Source organism: Neovison vison, chromosome 9, assembly GCF_020171115.1.
Source record: "Neovison vison isolate M4711 chromosome 9, ASM_NN_V1, whole genome shotgun sequence".
In the NCBI taxonomy this organism is placed as follows: Eukaryota; Metazoa; Chordata; class Mammalia; order Carnivora; family Mustelidae; genus Neogale; species Neogale vison.
The window spans coordinates 24,863,463-24,880,834 of NC_058099.1; the positions used below are offsets into that span (position 1 = coordinate 24,863,463).

Below are 17,372 nucleotides of genomic sequence, written 5' to 3' on the forward strand. Positions count from 1 at the left end.
GGGCCTTTTCACGATCGGTACAAGTGTTGGCTGACAATTCATTCCAAGTTTCCTCTTCCTGGGAATTCAGACCTCCTCTGGACAAATGACAGATGGGCCATCTTAATCCCGTTTGGCTCAGAAAGAACCATCCCTCGCTGAAGAGAGGATGGAGCTGATTTCTAGAGACTGACAGAAATGACGCTGTCCATTCAGGTCCCCTCACCAGAAGCTTTTATTTATTTATTTTTTTTGTTATTATTAGTATTAGTATTATTTAACAAAAGTTTTTAAATAGGATCATCCACATTTCATAAGACCTGGCAGGGGCACCTGGGTGGCTCAGTCACTAAGCATCTGCCTTCGGCTCAGGTCATGATCTCAGGGTCCTGGGATTGAGCCCTGCGTCAGGCTCCCTGCTCAGTGGAGAGCCTGCTTCTCCCTCTCCCATTCTCCCTGCTTCTGTACCCTTTCTCACTGTGTCTCTCTCTGTCAAATAAATACAATAAAAATATATACACATATTTTTAAAAAGAATAAATCTCTGGCACAAAAGCAGATGAGAAGTCTTCCAAGGAAGCTCTTATGAGCAAATTTTCTGATCCTCACTTTCCTTCCCATAAGTCAGGGTTAATGATATGCCCTTGGCCAGTTTCCTGCAAAGACTCCGTGAGGTAATGGGTATGGAAGGAGCTGCACCGGAATACAGCAAGCACCTGGCAATAGGACCTGTAGGAAGAGTAGGAAGAGTATGAGCAACAATAACCTTTTCTTGAACGCTGACTCCAACCCAAGTATGGTGCAGAGCATCCAAGACAGCCTGCTAGGGAGACACTACAGAAGAACATGGCTGAATGTGGCTTCTAGAGTTAGCCTCTGGGTCTCGGTACTGGATCTGTCACATACCAGCTGTGGCCTGGAGACAAGAAGTCAACCCCCCCCTTGGTTTCCTGTTTGTAAAATGGGGAGCGGTGTGGATGGGAAAGCCATGTAAAGTACTTGGTACAGTGTCAGGGGCCCTGTAGGTGTTACTGGCTGCTGTGAGCTCATGTGAGTACCCCAGCAACCCTTGGAGATCAGGACTGCTACTACTTTCATTCACAGAGGAGGGAGCTGAGGGCCTGGGAGTCATGGCTAGTCCTCCATAGAACTCCAGTCAGACCTCAACACTGGCCAACTGCAAATTCCATGCGTGTTCTTGACCACCTTGCCCACCCCAGCATTGCAGAATGCCAGCGCCATTATCACTGCATTCTGTGTACCTCTACAGGATCAGCTCTGCTGCAACATCTTCAGATGGGCAGCCTGAACGAGTAACAGGCATCTTCGTGAAAACAGCGTGCACACGGTGATGCCTACAGCCCAGAGCCTCAATCTCCTTCCTCTTCTCATTGTTCCCCAACAGGTGCAAATGTTAATGCCCCCTCCCCATTACGTACTCAAACTTGCATTTACATTGGAAGCCCCTATGTGCATTCATACATAGTCAAGGGTGCATGGGGCCATAGGTGTAGTACACGCCCATAGAGTATTTGTAAACTGCATCCATGAGCCGTTGTACTAACACAGCTCGTACATTATAAAATGCATAGGTGTTATTAAAGAATGACATGATAGTAGGCAGAAATTAAGAGTTCAAGTGCTTTTTTTTTCAGTCCCACAGGGGGTCAGGCAAAACTTCCAGATCACTGTTCCAAAGCAGCAAGGTGCAGCATGGAAGGATGGCCAGGATCAGATCACAGAGGGGGCTTGTTACAAATGTCCATTCAGGACCACTGCCCCCCATCAGGATCTCTGCAGAGGGACTAGGAACTAGCATGCAAAAGGTGCCCCCGGGTGATTCTTAAGTTTAGGAAGTTGGAGAAGATTTCCAAGGCTTTAGGTGTAAAACATGCATATAAATCTGAGATCATGTATCTTCTGGAAGCTTCAATCAGTTCATTTGTAAATGAGGATATCAATCCCCATTCTCCAGGGAGACGTGGTAAAGGGGCCTAACAGGGCATGCACCGTTTTTCAAACACTAAAAAAAGGTGGCCTGTGGTAGGGAATACACTTTGCATCACAACCAGCGCACATATCCAGAAACGTGTGTCTGTGCAGCAGACACTACGAAACACTCCTCGGATCCTTCCTTCAGGCAGTGTCTTTGGAGTTGATTCCGATTTTGTTTAAGAAAACATGCTGGTAGAGATCCTGGGTGGCTTTTTTGAATAATATATGTCCCTTAAAAAGTTCTCCTGTGTGAATGATTTCACCATCCTTTGGATATTCCCAATAATCCTGTGAGATTAGGAGTAAGTTGGTAGCCGAGGAAGCAGAAGACAGGACTAACAGTCTGGGTCTAGGGCCTTCCCTTCAGCTCACGTGACTCCATGCTCTCCCCAGGGTCACCTCACCCAAGCCTCCCAGATGGTCCCCACAGGGCTTTTTGGAGACCAGGGCTGAGGTCATTCTCATTTTTGAGGTCCTAGTTTATTTTAAAAAATGAAGAAGTTGGGTGGCTCAGTGGGTTAAGCCTCTGCCTTCAGCTCAGTCATGATCTCAGGGTCCAGGGATCGAGCCCTGCATCGGGCTCTCTGCTCACCAGGGAGCCTGTTTCCTCCTCTCTCTCTCTCTCTCTCTCTCTCTCTGCCTGCCTCTCTGCCTACTTGTGATCTCTCTCTCTCTCTCTCTTTCAAATAAATTTAAAAAAAAAAATGAAGAAGTTCCAAAAGAGGAGGAGAATGATCATAGTTAGCAGATCAATGCCCTGAACATACAAACACATTAACAGCAATGACTGCACATTATTATCCTTATTTAGAGATTATATCAGAAACCTACGTTTGAGGCTACTCGTGATGCAGGACCCTATTCAAATAACCTTCCTGTGCCCCTCCCCCTTGACAGGGGAGAGGTCCTCATGGCCAAACACATTTTGCATGAATTTCCCTTGACAGAGGTTGTTGGTACCTTGCTGGGACAGGTTCCCTGCAGGCTGGGGCTGGAAGCCGGCCACCAGCGAGCCAAGGAATCAGAGGAGCTGAAGTCATGGATAAAGTGAGTAAAAATGCCTTCCCACAGCACGGTTGTAAAAGTCAGGAGTGAACCGGGATAGCAGCTTTAGTCCGGGCTGCTTGAAGGATATTGATATGAGAGGAGACAGATTGAGCACATAGGAAATGATAGGAGGATTTAGCTAATGGACAGGTTGAACTTGAAGTCACAACAGAAGAAATTAAAGTGTGGGAAGATGGGGAAATATACACAGCAGGCTGGGCGGAATCAGCCTCTTATACAAAAAGGCACCTACTTCTCCTCCAGAATCAGATGTGCTGGGTAAACCACATCACCGTGCAACCAAATAACAGATGAAGAAAACTGTCTCCTTATAAGATTTTCCAAATAAAGGGCACCTGGGTGGCTCAGTGGGTTAAAGCCTCTGCTTTTGGCTCGGATCATAATCTCAGCAGGGAGCCTGCTTTCCCCCCAACCCTCCCCTGCATTTCTGCCTACTTGTGACCTCTTTAAATAAAATCTTTTTTAAAAAAGATTTTCCAAATAAAGTATGAAAATGAAATGCTAGAATTAGAATATCACTATTTGCCACCCGTGGTGGGTTAATAGACATGGGCATTGAGCATCAGTGGCTGCTAACATCAAAAAAGACATGAAAACCAGACATTATGTGTTCCCTGATGAAAGAATGCAGTGTCCTCTATAAGATTGCCAAAGAGATCACTTCTGTGTCTGACAAAGACTTTGGGGCCAGCTACCAATTTGCAAGGAATACAGGGGATGGAGGGAAATGTTGAGCTGCACCAAGAGTGTGTAATGCAACCAGAAAATTCAGAGTGTGAGAAACCACAGCTCATTCTCTTGAGTTCTTAAAAATATAAATTGTAGGGAAAGGAAAAGGATGAAGGGGAAACCCACAGAGGGAAATAGACCTAAGAGATATATCAAGTTTTTTAAAAAAGAAAAATTATTATAATGTTTAAATATGCCTAATTAGATGATAAATTCAAGCAAGTGGCTATTTTTAGAGGGAAGGTCAGGGCTGTGACTAGGATAAGGCATGTAGAGAGCTTCTGGGGGATAGCAAATGCCTTTTCTTTTTTTTTTTTAAGATTTATTAGAGAGAGAGAAAGAGAGAGAGGGAGGGAGAGCATGTGCATGGGGAAGGGAAGTTGTGGGGGAAGGACAGAGGGACAGAATCTTTCAAGCAGTCTCCTCGCTGAGCCCAGAGGAGCAGAACTTGGGGCTCTATTCCATGACCTGAGATCATGACCTGAGCCAAAACCAAGAGCTGGATGCTTAACTGACTGAGCCACCCAGGCACCCCTCAAAGTTCTGTTTCTTGACTGGTGGAATTTAAGAAGGTGTGTGCCTCATTAGAGCCTTGATAAAAATGAAATACAATTTCTAAGGCCTTGGGTACCAGCAACACAGATGGCAGAGGGATTGTGCTTATCAGGAGAGAATGATGTCTGGGATTTGTCTTACAATAACACAGGAGAGCGGTCAGAAGATGGTGGTATGGCAGGGACGTGACTGGCCATAGGGTAGTGATTCTTGGGGTTGCTTGATAGGTCCATGAGTGTTCGTTACGATCCCACTCCATCTACTTCTGCGAAGGTTTTAAGTTCTCTTAAATAAAAAATATTAAAATAAAAAAAAGATGTGTGCCTTATAATCATTCACCAAGCTGTCTCTCCGTGTGGTTTTCTGGACCTGCGCTTAATTTTACAAGGTTGAAAATATCAGAGGCAGCTTCTTCCGGTTTTATGTGCATGTGGCTTCAAGCTCTGGCACCCAACTCAACAGTTAGGATGTCAATGACAGCGGTTCTTCAAAACCCTCACAATTTCGCAACTGTCTTCCTTCTCACGGCACCACTAAGAAGGAGAACTTGTAGCCCAACACAAGAGAGATAACAGAGGGTTTGGAATTAGATAGAGCTGGACTAAACCCTCCTATCTACACGGTTCACTTGCTGTCTTCTATCTAATAGTTGAGCAATGTCATGTAAATTTCCAGATCCCATGGAGCTTCAAGTTCCTCATGTATCAAACAGGAATAATGTATTGTTGTGAGGCTTAGGTAAGTGTGTACAAGGGTATACAGTAGATGCTCAAGTGATGTTATTACTGTAATTATTTTTATGAGTCAAAGAACAGGCTGGCCAGGTTCTGGGACCTGGAGTGTGTGTAAGTCCTCTGCCTTGTTGGGTAGTCATTCTGATCATTCCCATAGTTGCTCTAAGCCCAGTGGTCGTTTCTCTTCCTGTCTTCTGCTTTCTCATGAGGACAGGCCCAAGCAAGGAAGCATAGAGTCATACCTTTGAGTGACTGGAGCCTGTGATGCTCTCTGGGGTGTCTTTCCCTGAGGACATTATATAAGGAATCAATGAGTCACCCTTTCAGTAAGAAAGTCAATGACAAAACAACACCTTCACTGACTGTTCATTTCCATCTGGGGTTCTGGACTTGGGAGATATGGGCCCATCTGCGAGAAACCCCTACTTACTCTCCTGGGCCCATCCTGAGCTACACCGCTGAGGGTGCCAGGACCTGTCTGACAGTCCACCTCTTCAAAGATAAGTCTGGTTAACACTGTGCTCCTCCATGGGGCATTTGGCAATTTCTGGAGACTTTTGGTTGTCATAACTGGGAAGATGCTCCTGGCATCTACTCGGTAGAGACTAGGGATGCTGCTAAACGTACCACAGCACTAAAGACAGATCCTTACCACAAAGAATTATCAGGCCCAAATTGTCAATAATGCCAAGGTTGAGAAAACTGATCTGGAGGGAAGTGGGCATGGAGGCCGGTGGCCTGCAACCTGTAGGTCCTGCCCCAGGCACGTAGGCCTGTGCCCAGTTTATAGACAGAATGCTTGAGGTTTTGAGAGGTTCTATGGCCTGCCCAAAGTCACTGAACTGTTGGGGAGGTGGCCTCCTGACTCTAAGCCTCCTTCTCTGTTAGACATCACCTCCTCAAGGTTTCCTGATCGTTGAGATTTATGGAACTCCTTTAAAATATGACCTTCAGGGACGCCTGGGTGGCTCAGTTGGTTGGACGACTGCCTTCGGCTCAGGGCGTGATCCTGGAGTCTCGGGATCGAGTCCCACATCAGGCTCCCAGCTCCATGGGGAGTCTGCTTCGCTCTCTGACCTTCTCCTCGCTCATGCTCTCTCTCACTGTCTCTCTCTCTCAAATAAATAAATAAAAAATCTTTAAAAAAAATAAAATAAAATAAAATATGACCTTCAAAGGACAACCTGAACCCCAAGAAGGAAGTGGAAACTTCCTTAGGAGTTGCTCAGACAACACTCACTGGTTTCCCATTCCTGACTCGGGGATGATCCAGCCCAGCTTCTGAGTTGGTGCATACAAGCCCTTTCAAGTCGGGCTGCCGTTCAGCGCTCCAGCCTCCCGTCACAATTCCCTCAGCTCCACAAGGCTTTCTCCACTGCCCTCCCCGCCCGGTCTCAGAGCCATGCCTTTGTTCCCTGTTGGCCAAATCCGTACCTGTTCTACCTGAAGATACTGGGTGATTTTGGGGGATAAAGGGATCACTGTTTTTCACTTGAATATAGGTATTTGTTTTAATGGGTATTAGGAGAAAAGAAACCAGCAAGCAACCCCATGATACAGTGTGGTTTTTAAAAAGATTTAATTTACTTATTTGAGAGAGAGTGATAGAGAGCACGATGGGGTGGGGGGTGAGGGGCTGAGGGAGAGGGAAAGTAGACTCTCCATTGAGCACGGAGCCTGACACGGGACTCGATGCTCTGACCCCGGAATCTTGACCTGAGCTGAAGGCAGATGCTTATCTGACTGAGCCACCCAAGAACTCCCAGTGTGTGGTTTTTAAATGAATGGATCTAAGTTTAGAAATTGTCAATTAAAAATGTCACCTAGGTACTGTACAGGTAGTGGTAAAAATTGTGAAGGTGGTGCGAACAGGCTGGAAGGGTATCTTTACACAAGCTCTTTTTCTGTCCCAATGCCTTTCCCCTGCCTGCTCCTCAGCTCGCCTCTCTGCCTCCTAACCCGTCCCACCGCGTGTCCCGCTCCTGCCTCTTCAGGCTTGAAGACCCAGCCGAGGGTCTTTCTGATTCCCATCCGGCTTCTGGCCCCAGCGTGGTCCAGGGTTTCCTTTGTGAATTCCAGGAGGCAAGACACACAGCCGCCTAATGCAGCCTGAGACTGAGCGGCGGGGGCTCTGAGCCATTCCAGAAAAGCAGGCACAAGGCGAGGCTTTTTACTGTGACGTTCTTGTCTCCAGTTCATGCAGGAAAGAGCTTCTGACCTAAACAGAACCTTAGTGACAAGCCAGGGCTCCAGAACTTTTCAAGGTCATGTCCGCATTTATCCTGACAGGAACCAAGCATCGGTAGCACTGGACCCCAGCTGAGTCTACACAGCCTGTCGCCGTGTGCCAAAGAGTCTCTGAACTCGGGCCTGGGAGACCTTGTTCTGTCTGCGTTTGGCCAGATCCCTTTTTCCCCCCTGAGTCCAAGTGTTCCCATCCATAAAATGGGACCAGGGAGGGATCCCCACCTACCTCCCATGGTTGCCATGAGTTCTGACCTGAGTGAATAGCTGTGGGAGCATTTTGGAAACCGTAAACACTTCTCAATGAATGGAAGGGGTTGTTATTTTTAAACTCCTAAATGAGGACAGCCTGGTGCTCTGGGGTTTTCAGTGTGATGCTGTGTAACTAGAATAACCGGATTGCATGTTCGTGCATCTATGCGTGTGTGCACACACCCTGCTTACAGAATGCGGTTTTGAGGCCTCTTTGAGATCCAGCAAATACAAGCAGCTCAGAAAAGACAATTAGGACACACACTCACCAGCTCTTGCTTGAGTTGCACTGCTGAGCTGGGCCCTGGTGACATGGAGAGGAAGGACGTGTCTCTGGCCTGGACAAGCATCTATTTCAACAGGCAGAACCCAAGCGTGACGAAGGACTTCCGTGCTGAGCTAGGAGGACCACGACTCACGACACGTAGGGTACTGCAGGAATTCCCTGATGTAGCCCCGAATCCTGGGAAGCCTGCAAACCGATGAGAAAGACGTTGTTTTAAGAAGGAAGAAATGGAATGCTACTTTATTACTCATCGTAGACACGATTCCCCAGAAAAATGTAATGTCTTTATTTTTCAGAGGTGTTTCTAAATTGCATTTGGGGAGAGGATCAGATGGGCGCTGAGAGGCTCAGCTTTGTCCTGAGCTGTCCTGAGGCCTAGAGTCCAGGTTCTGGCCCCAGTGGCAAGCAGAATATTTGACGCCAACCCTCGAAGCTGTACATAAATGCACAGTTGACATCAGCTCACAATGATGCCAGCCACCACTGCCTGGCCGAGTCCTGTGTGGGGTCTGGGGGCTGGAGGAGGACCAGGATGTGTGTGCTGGCCATGCGTCAGCAAGTCAGACCACCGAGGGGGAACAATGTGATGATACCTGAGGCCTGCCCAGAGGATGACATCCAGGCCAGTAATGAAAGCTGCTCCCTGCCCGCCAGTCGTGGCTTCCTCCAAAGCATGCCCTGGGGGCCACCCTCTGGGGGCCAGACGAGCCAGCCCTGGTGCCACAACTCTGTGGGTCCCTACCATTCACATCCTCCCAACTCTGGGCTCCTCCAGATCAAGGACTGACGCTTTATCTCCAAATCCCTGGCACAGTGTAGGGACTCTGAGAATGGTTGTTGAGTGAATGCAAGATTGGAAAGGCATTACAATGGATAGAAGAACTTTGAGGGAGAACACCACTGCCCTGAAGCTTGCATTCTCAAGGGTTACAAATGGCTCTGATTTAGGGTTCCCTCATTTATTTATTTATTTTTTAAAGATTTTATTTATTTATTTGACAGAGAGAAATCACAAGTAGACAGAGAGGCAGGCAGAGAGAGAGGAGGAAGCAGGCTCCCTGCTGAGCAGAGAGCCCGATGCGGGACTCGATCCCAGGACTCTGAGATCATGACCTGAGCCGAAGGCAGCGGCTTAACCCAGAGCCACCCAGGCGCCCCGGGTTCCCTCATTTAATTTATCTCAGCATTTCCATTAGGCCTTTCTGCCTTTTCTTGTTAAAAGTACTAATAGTATTAAGAGGCAAGATCTATATACTATGTATGTAAATTATGAAATGTAATTTGAAGAAATGAATACCCTTGGGGCTCCTGGGTGGCTCAGTGGGTTAGGCCTCTGCCTTCAGCTCAGGTCATAGTCTCAGGGTCCTGGGATCAAGTCCTACATTGAGCTCTCTGCTCAGCAGGGAGCCTGTTCCCCTCCCCCACCCACCCCCCCGCCACTGCCTGCCTCTCTGCCTGCTTGTGATCTCTGTCAACTAAATAAATAAAATCTTTAAAAAATGAATATCCTTGGGCGCCTGAGTGGCTCAGTGGGTTAAGCCGCTGCCTTCGGCTCAGGTCATGATCTCAGGGTCCTGGGATCGAGGCCCGCATCGGGCTCTCTGCTCAGCAGGGAGCCTGCTTCCTCCTCTCTCTCTGCCTGCCTCTCTGCCTGCTTGTGATCTCTCTCTGTCAAATAAATAAATAAAATCTTTAAAAAAAAACCGAATATCCTTAAACCACCAACCAGCTCAAGAACTGGACCATTCCTAGTACCAATGTGTCCACCTCTCTCAACTCCTCCCCTTGAAGACCCTCACAGACCATCTCTATGGCCACTTTCCTCAACTTTCCATTGGTTATTACATTTATGACTTCATGGCTTTGCTCCAAATGTATGTAGAATGGAATGAATCTATTATTGGGTTTATTTTAAATAATTAAAAAAAATTTTTTAAAGGTTTTAATTTATTTGATACAGAGATAGAGAGCACAAGTAGGCAGAGCAGCAGGCAGAGGGAGAGGGAGAAGCAGGCTCTCCACTGAGCAGAGAGCCCAACGTGGGGCTTGATCTTGGAACCCTGGGACAATGACCTGAGCCAAAGGCAGCAGCTTAATCAACTGAGTCTCCCAGGCACCCTATTGGGTTTATTTTGTTTTACTTGTTTTGAGCTTCATAAAAAGGAATACTCTGGAAATCTTATGTACTTTGCTTTCTTTACTCATTAGTTCCATGTAATTGAACATGGCCATAATTCATTCATGCTCACTTCTGAATTGTATAACATTGTGTAAATATACATTCATTGGTTTATTCATTCATCCATTCACCCACTGATGCACATTATGCTTGTTTCCAGTTGTTTGCCATTATTTCCAATGCTATTGTGAACATTCTCTGTGTATTTTCTGGTGCACACGATTAGGGCTTCATCTCAAGTATATACCACGAAGGAGATCACTGGAATGTTTCAGAACGTTTGGGAGCTGGTGAAGTATATTCATGGCCTGACATTCAGAGCTGTCTGAGACCTGGCCCAGAATCTCTCCAGCCTTGCTCCCGCCACCCCTGCCATGGCCACCCTCCCTGTGCCCTTCCCAGAACGCAGATTTGCCCTGCACGTCATGGGCTCCAGGACTTTGACCATGCCCAGGGCGCCTTCCCAGCCCCTCCTCCATCTCCTTTCTTCTCTCAAAGTACAGCTCAAAGCCTCACTTCCCTGCTTCATGGCCAGTCTCCTCTGCACCACCGCACTTTGCTTGGGTTCAGGGAGGAAATATCCACCGCCAAGCCCCAACTCTACCCCATCTCATGGTGGTGTGATTTTAGAAAGTTTTTTCATCTCTGAACTACTGGTCCACACCCCTAAGACAGAGGGATCATGCCATGATTACTGAATATTTACTGAGGCCAGGCTTACTTTTTTTACATGCATTCCACAATTAACACAATGTGGATCATGTTGTCGTTAGGGTCATACGCTCTGGAATTAGATCATCCTGGGCTTGAGGATTAAGTGAGTCAACGTATATAAAAGACTTAGCACAATGCCTGGCACATAGAAAATGTGCAGTAATTTCTAGCTGTGGCTAGTATTCACACCCTCATAAAGGAGTCACTTATGAAGGCGTCACTATTTTTATTCCCAGTTTACAGAATAGGAAACTGAGGCACGTAGAGATTCTATAGCTTGCCTGAGGGATACAGTTGAGTTAGGATTTGAACCTTAACAACAAGCCTAAGCCCCTAATGATTTTCCATAACTACAGTTTGAAGATGAGAGGCAAAAAAGAAAGTATTAAAATCAGAAAGTATTTTCTTCTTTTCTGTCTGTTGAATATTTGGCCAAACTCCTCTGGCCGGTGCTCAAGTCTGTATTTTCTCTCTTTAAAAATGAATACTTTCAGACAGAAAAGCCTGGTTATTTTTATTTTATTTTATTTTATTTATTTATTTGACAGACAGAGATCACAAGTATGCAGACAGAGAGGCAGAGAGAGAGAGAGAAGAGGAAACAGGCTCCCCGCTGAGCAGAGAGCCTGATGTGGGGCTCGATCCCAGGACCCTGAGATCATGACCTGAGCCGAAGGCAGAGGCTTTAACCCACTGAGTCACCCAGGCGCCCCTGGAATATTATTTTTAAAAAAGTGAAGAGAATCAAGCTTCAGCCAGATTGCATCTATTGCAAAGTTACTTCTTCTCCATTTTGTAAGTGGTCATCGAGAGATGAAGCTTGAGTTCTAAGCCTGGTTATTTTTTACATCTAATGCCTTCCTGGTATAGCCAGGGCAGGCCAAAAAGATGCATTTAAACAGTCACAATGGTTCATTCAGGGGTAACCTCCTTGCTAAGAGTCACTGCTGTTTTCTGTCTTTCTCTCACCTTAAAAAAAAAAAGTTTATGAAGCAATAAGGCAGCACTATAAACATGTTTTCCAATTCACTACCAGCTGTCTGGTGAATCATAAAGCTCCCTGAAATGAGTGTGAACGAGGACCATCCCAACAGTGAAAAGATTAGGAGGCTTTAGGGAAGCCTTGCTGGCTCTGTCAGTAGAGTGTGCACATCTTGATCTCAGGATCATGAGCTCAAGCCCCATGTTGGGCATAGAGCCTACTAAAAAAAATAAAAAAATAAAAAAAAATTAGGACATTCGTGGTTTTAAAGCGGTATATAAACTAGTAACCAGAAGACTTCAGACCATTAAGGTCTTTTAAAGAATAAGCGCTCTGCTTGAGGCTTCCCAGAACTTTTCATCTGGGTCTTCTAAGCACTTTTCAGCAGGATTTGGTGTTTGGGTGTTTCCGCCCATAGACGGGTGTGGGGGAATCTTTAAAGGGCCTCTCAAAATTCTGACTGTGGCCTCCCTGTAGGGTGAGGTTAGGCTGAAGGAGTTGTGGGGGACACAGCTTGGAAGGAAAGCAGAGTTGTCCCCAGGGCTGCCGAGGAATGGACCCAGGACTGAGGATGCACCCTTACGCTCCACATTCAGAACTCTCTAGCAAGCCGCAGTGTTCAATGGTGCTGGCGGGGGGAGGGGGGAGGCAGCTGCTGGAGGAGTGTGGGCAGTCATTTGAGAGGACTCGGGGGGGAGGGTCTAGTAGCCTGGCGGTCACATTTCCTGAAATGTCCACCAGCAGCTGAAACTCTCTGAACCTATAACTTGATCAGAGCCGGGGTTCCCTGACGGTCAAGCTCAGGGCTCTCTGTACTCAACTTTGCCGCCCTTTATCTCCCAACTTCCATCTTGCACTCTCAAAGGGGTAAGGATTTTTTTTTTTTTTAAAGATTTTATTTATTTATTTGACATAGAGAGACAGTGAGAGAGAGCATGAGCGAGGAGAAGGTCAGAGGGAGAAGCAGACTCCCCGTGGAGCCAGGAGCCTGATGCGGGACTCGATCCGAGAACTCCGGGATCACGACCTGAGCCGAAGGCAGTCGTCCAACCAACTGAGCCACCCAGGCGTCCCAAGGATTTTTTTTTTTTTAAGATTTTATTTATTTATTTGACAGAGAGAGATCACAAGTAGGCAGAGAGGCAGGCAGAGAGAGAGAGGAGGAAGCAGGCTCCCTGCTGAGCAGAGAGCCCGACGCGGGACTCGATCCCAGGACCCTGAGATCATGACCCGAGCTGAAGGCAGCGGCTTAACCCACCGAGCCACCCAGGCGGTAAGGATTTTTTGTTCTTTATCTTTAATTGTGATGAAACACGTACAACATAAAATGTCCCATCTGAACCATGTTGACGTGTCCAGTTCAGAGGCATTAAGGGACATACATGCTGTCATGCAGTCACCATAACTGGCCATCTCCAGAACATCTTTGTATTCTCATTCTGACACTCTATACCTATCAGACATGAACTCCCTGTTTCCCCCTTCCTCCCAGTCCCTTGTAACCACCATTTCGCTTTCTGTTCCCAGGACTTTCACTACCCCAAACAAGTGGAATCACACAGTCTTTTTCTTTTTTGTGGCTGGCTGATTTTACTTAGCATAATGTCCCCAGATTCACCCATGTTGTCCATATGTCACAATTCCCTTCCCTTTTTAAGGCTGAATAATATTCCATTACATATATTCCATATTTTGCTTATCCACTCATCTGTTGTTAGGCACTTAGGTTGTGCCCATCTTTTGGCTACCATGATTAGTGATGCTATGAACGTGGATGCACAGTATCTATTTGAAATCTGATTTCAGCTCTTTTCAGTATATATCCAGAGCCGGTATTTTTGGGTCATATGGTAAATAATTTTTTGAAAAACCGCCATACTGTTTGCCATAATGGCTACACCGATTTTATATTCTTACTAACAGTGCGAAAATGTTCTAATTGCTTCAGAACCCCCTGAACCCTTGTTATTTTCTATTTTTGTTTTTTATGGTAGCCATCTTGATGGCTGTGAGACAGTATTTCATTGTGGTTTTGAAGACACTAACTCTTAGTCGTCTCTCATGTTAGTCCAGGTCCTCCACCAGTGGAAGATGGGATTAAACATGGAGGGATTTTCTTAAGAGAAACAGCTGGGAGGGAAAACCTACAGGGAGCCGCGGGAGGCTAGGGGAGCTCGAGGGGTTGGAAGGGGAACAGAGTGGTCTGTGGAGTCATCTCAAGAGGCAGAACAAGGGTGGCTGCAAGTATGGCCCCAAGTGAAAGGGACAAGGGAGAAAGTTGGGCTGAAGCATCCTAGACTGCCATGCAGTCTCAGGTAGGTTCAGCAAGGTCTTTGGGGAGACCTTGTGCCAGTGTCACCTCACAGAGGAACCCAGTGTCTCCCAGGATCAGGGCTGCCTTGGTGTGCCTGCCACACTCCGTCAATGGTAGGAGCAGCCCATGGAAAGTGCGGCCAGTACCAACACCATGAAGGATTTCAGAGCAGCTCGGGGTCAGTTACAGCGAATGACTCTTTCCATCGTTGGAAGCTTAAGTTAAATTAGGTCCTACTAGAGTAGGATGGGCCCCAATCCAACATGGCTGTCATTTTCCTAAAATGGGAGAATTTAGACACAGACTCACATCCAGGGACAGTGTCATAGAAACATGAAGGCAGCGATGGGTGATGCTTCCACAAGCCAAAGAATGTCAAAGATTGCTAGCAAGACACCAGAAGCAAGGCAAGAGACATGGAACAGATTCTCCCCAAGGCCCTCAGAAGGAACGAGCCTCGCCAACACTTGGATTTCAGACTTCTAGTCTCCAGAACTATGAGAAAAGCCGTCTCTGTTGTGTAAGCCACTCAGTCCGCAGTATTTTATGGGGCGGCTCTAGCATATTGAAAGAGAAGACGAGGAAGAAACCAGGTTATCATGGTAATCACATTGGATATTTACTTTTTAAGGAGCTCTACCCTACCGTATGATGACATTAAAGAAAATTATATTACTAGAAAAAAATAATTGCTTATCAGGAGATTATTCTGATGTGGCAATACACAAATGTTTTCAAACAGCTGGTACCTTGTAAAAGAAGGCTCTTGTAAACAGGATATTCCTGTTGGCATGGGACTGCATATTTGCTTAAAAAAACAGTGCCCGGTTTCTGCAACAGTCAACCAACGCAAACAAGGAAATATAGCTGGAGAAATTAGAAAATGCATACATCGTAGAAAAATCCCCTGGACACGAAGGTAGGCAAGACCAGCTCAAGAGTGACAAAGGATGTCTGGCAAACACAGAAGCTTGCCCTTTGAAATGTCTGACATTTTCCTGGAAAAGTCACACTTGGGTATATTGAAAAGAAAAGCATACAGTGTCAAGGCGGGAAGGGAGCTTAGAGTTAATCTCATCTCTCTACAAAGTTTTACTGGTTGAAAGAACTGAAGCCCAGAGAGGGGAAGGGACTTGCCCAAGGTCACACAGCCAGCAGCAAGTGGCAGCTGGGACTCCTGAACCCAGCTTTTCTAACTCCAGGTCAAGGAGTCCTTCCCTCTCTGCCATCCTTTCCTCTTTGATTCTTCTGCCTCTCCCTCTGTGCCTGGTTCCTAACTAAGTTAAATCCATGCGGGAAGCAAATCCACTTTCTACCTGGCAAGTGAGCTCTTCTCATTGTTCCCATTGTCCCTGAGTCGTTGGCAGGCCTGGCTCAGCGCTTTCACCCACTGACCTGGGACCTTCGGAGACTTCTTCCAAGTTATGTCAGTGGAGCGGGAGGGCAGGGCAACACCCTTCTCCCCCAGTGCCTGACTTACTGCTCCAGGGGATAAACCCAATGCCCAGCAGAGTCCTCCCTCCCTCGCTCCCTCCAATCCCAGAAGGAATTGCAAGAAGACCCTTTACCTTTTTGCAACTGGGACAGGAGGGTTTGGCAGGCAACTCCGTCAATGCATCCAGCACTTACAACACAACACCCTCCCAACACACACAGCCACCAAGCCCCTGGAGGAATGAGGCAAGCTCCTAAGGAGCCTGGACGTGGGGAAATGTGCAGTGGCAGAAAGAGAATGGGCTTCACCTTTGCGTTTGCTTCTGGCTGTCCTACCCCTGAGGCAGGTTCCAGAACTCTGAGCTGCCACGGTAGCCTCTAACCACAGGCCGTCAGGAGGACTGGAGACAAGGATGCTTACTGCAGATGGTCAGCTGCGTGCTTGTTCCTGTTGCTATTTTTATAGGGACTGCGGCTCGTCGAGACTTCTGATGACTTCCCACTGCCGGGACCCTGGTTCCCAGTAAGTCCAAGGCTAGTGGGATCCGGCAGGCTAAATGTGACAGCGTCCTAACTCATCCCTCCGCCTCCCCCCTCCTCCCTGCTCCACCTGCCCTCCGAAGCGATCTTGCTGAAGTGCCAATCTGCTCGTGTTCTTCCCTCCTCAAGAAAACCTCCTTTGGCTGCCCTTCACTTCCAGGATCAAGTCCAAATTCGAGGCTTGGCACCCGAGCCCATCATCATCTGCACCTGGCAACCCACCATGCTCGAGCCTCACAGATTTGCTCTTCACTCTCTAAAACATCTGTTGCTTATCACCCCTCCGGTCCCTGCACTGCTTCCCCTGCCGCCTGGCATGTCCTTGCTGTTCTTCTTGATCTAGCTCAGTGGTTCTCAAAGTGCCACAGCAGCTGCAGAACCGGGGAGCCTGCTGGGTATACCAACGCTTGGGCCTTACCCTTGACCTGCTCAATCAAAAACACTGGACAATTCTGAATTTCACCAAGTCCTCCAGGGCACTCAGATGCATGAGTAAGTTAGAGAACCACTATCTAATGAAAATGTCCTCACTCAGATGTTGCTTTAAAATTTTTTTTTTAAATTTATTTGAGAGAGAGAGAGAGAGAGCATGAGCAGTGGGAGGGGTAGAGGGAGAGGGAGAAGCAAACCCCCACTGAGCAGGGAGCCCAAGGTGGGGCTCAATCCCAAGACCCTGGGATTATGACCTGAGCTGAAGGCAGACGCTTAACCCATTGAGACACCCAGGGGCCTGCCAGTTTTCTTTTAATTTTATTTTTTGATTTTGGTGAAATACATAAAACATAAAATTGACCATCTCAACCATTTTCAAGGGTCCAGTAGTGTCAAATAGTCTCACTCTATGACAGTTTTCATGGGAACAAAAGGATGATTCAAATTACTTGAAAACAAGCAAAATTGGCAATCCAAAAATGAATAATCACATCCACACTGAGCTTTGGAACTCTCCAGAAGGCATGCTTGCCCCTCTTTGAGAACAAGAGTAACAGTTAACATTTGCTGAGTGCTTACTAGGTCCCAGGGAACCAGACTAAGTGCTTTCAAACATATTTTATTCAATATATGCACCCAACTCTAGGAAGCAGATATTACTACTATCTCCATATCACCAAAGAAGAAACTAATGCACAGAGAAACAGAATAGCTTACTAAGGAGCCATGGATCCCTGGATTCAGATCTCAGAGCTGCCCCCAAGCTTAGGTCCTAGCTTTCTACAGACAGCACCGCTCGGGGTAATAGTGGTTCTTTCTGCCTCCCAGGGCTATTCTCCATGAGTTGGCCTTTTCATCGGTGCCGTAAATGACCCACACAGTCTTCTCTTCCATCAGGCCATCTCACTGTCATCCAGGCTCATCCTCTGCTCAGT

General features: G+C 47.0%; 1 long non-coding RNA gene across 1 annotated transcript; it reads right to left on the reverse strand.

The window, feature by feature from the left end:
• Positions 1-677: 677 nt before the first annotated feature.
• On the reverse strand, positions 678-7,883 carry LOC122916874. The gene is made up of 3 exons (XR_006386320.1): positions 7,826-7,883; positions 5,303-5,346; positions 678-708 (listed from the first exon to the last, which is right to left on the reverse strand). It is a non-coding gene; the product is annotated as an uncharacterized LOC122916874 (long non-coding RNA).
• Positions 7,884-17,372: the final 9,489 nt, after the last annotated feature.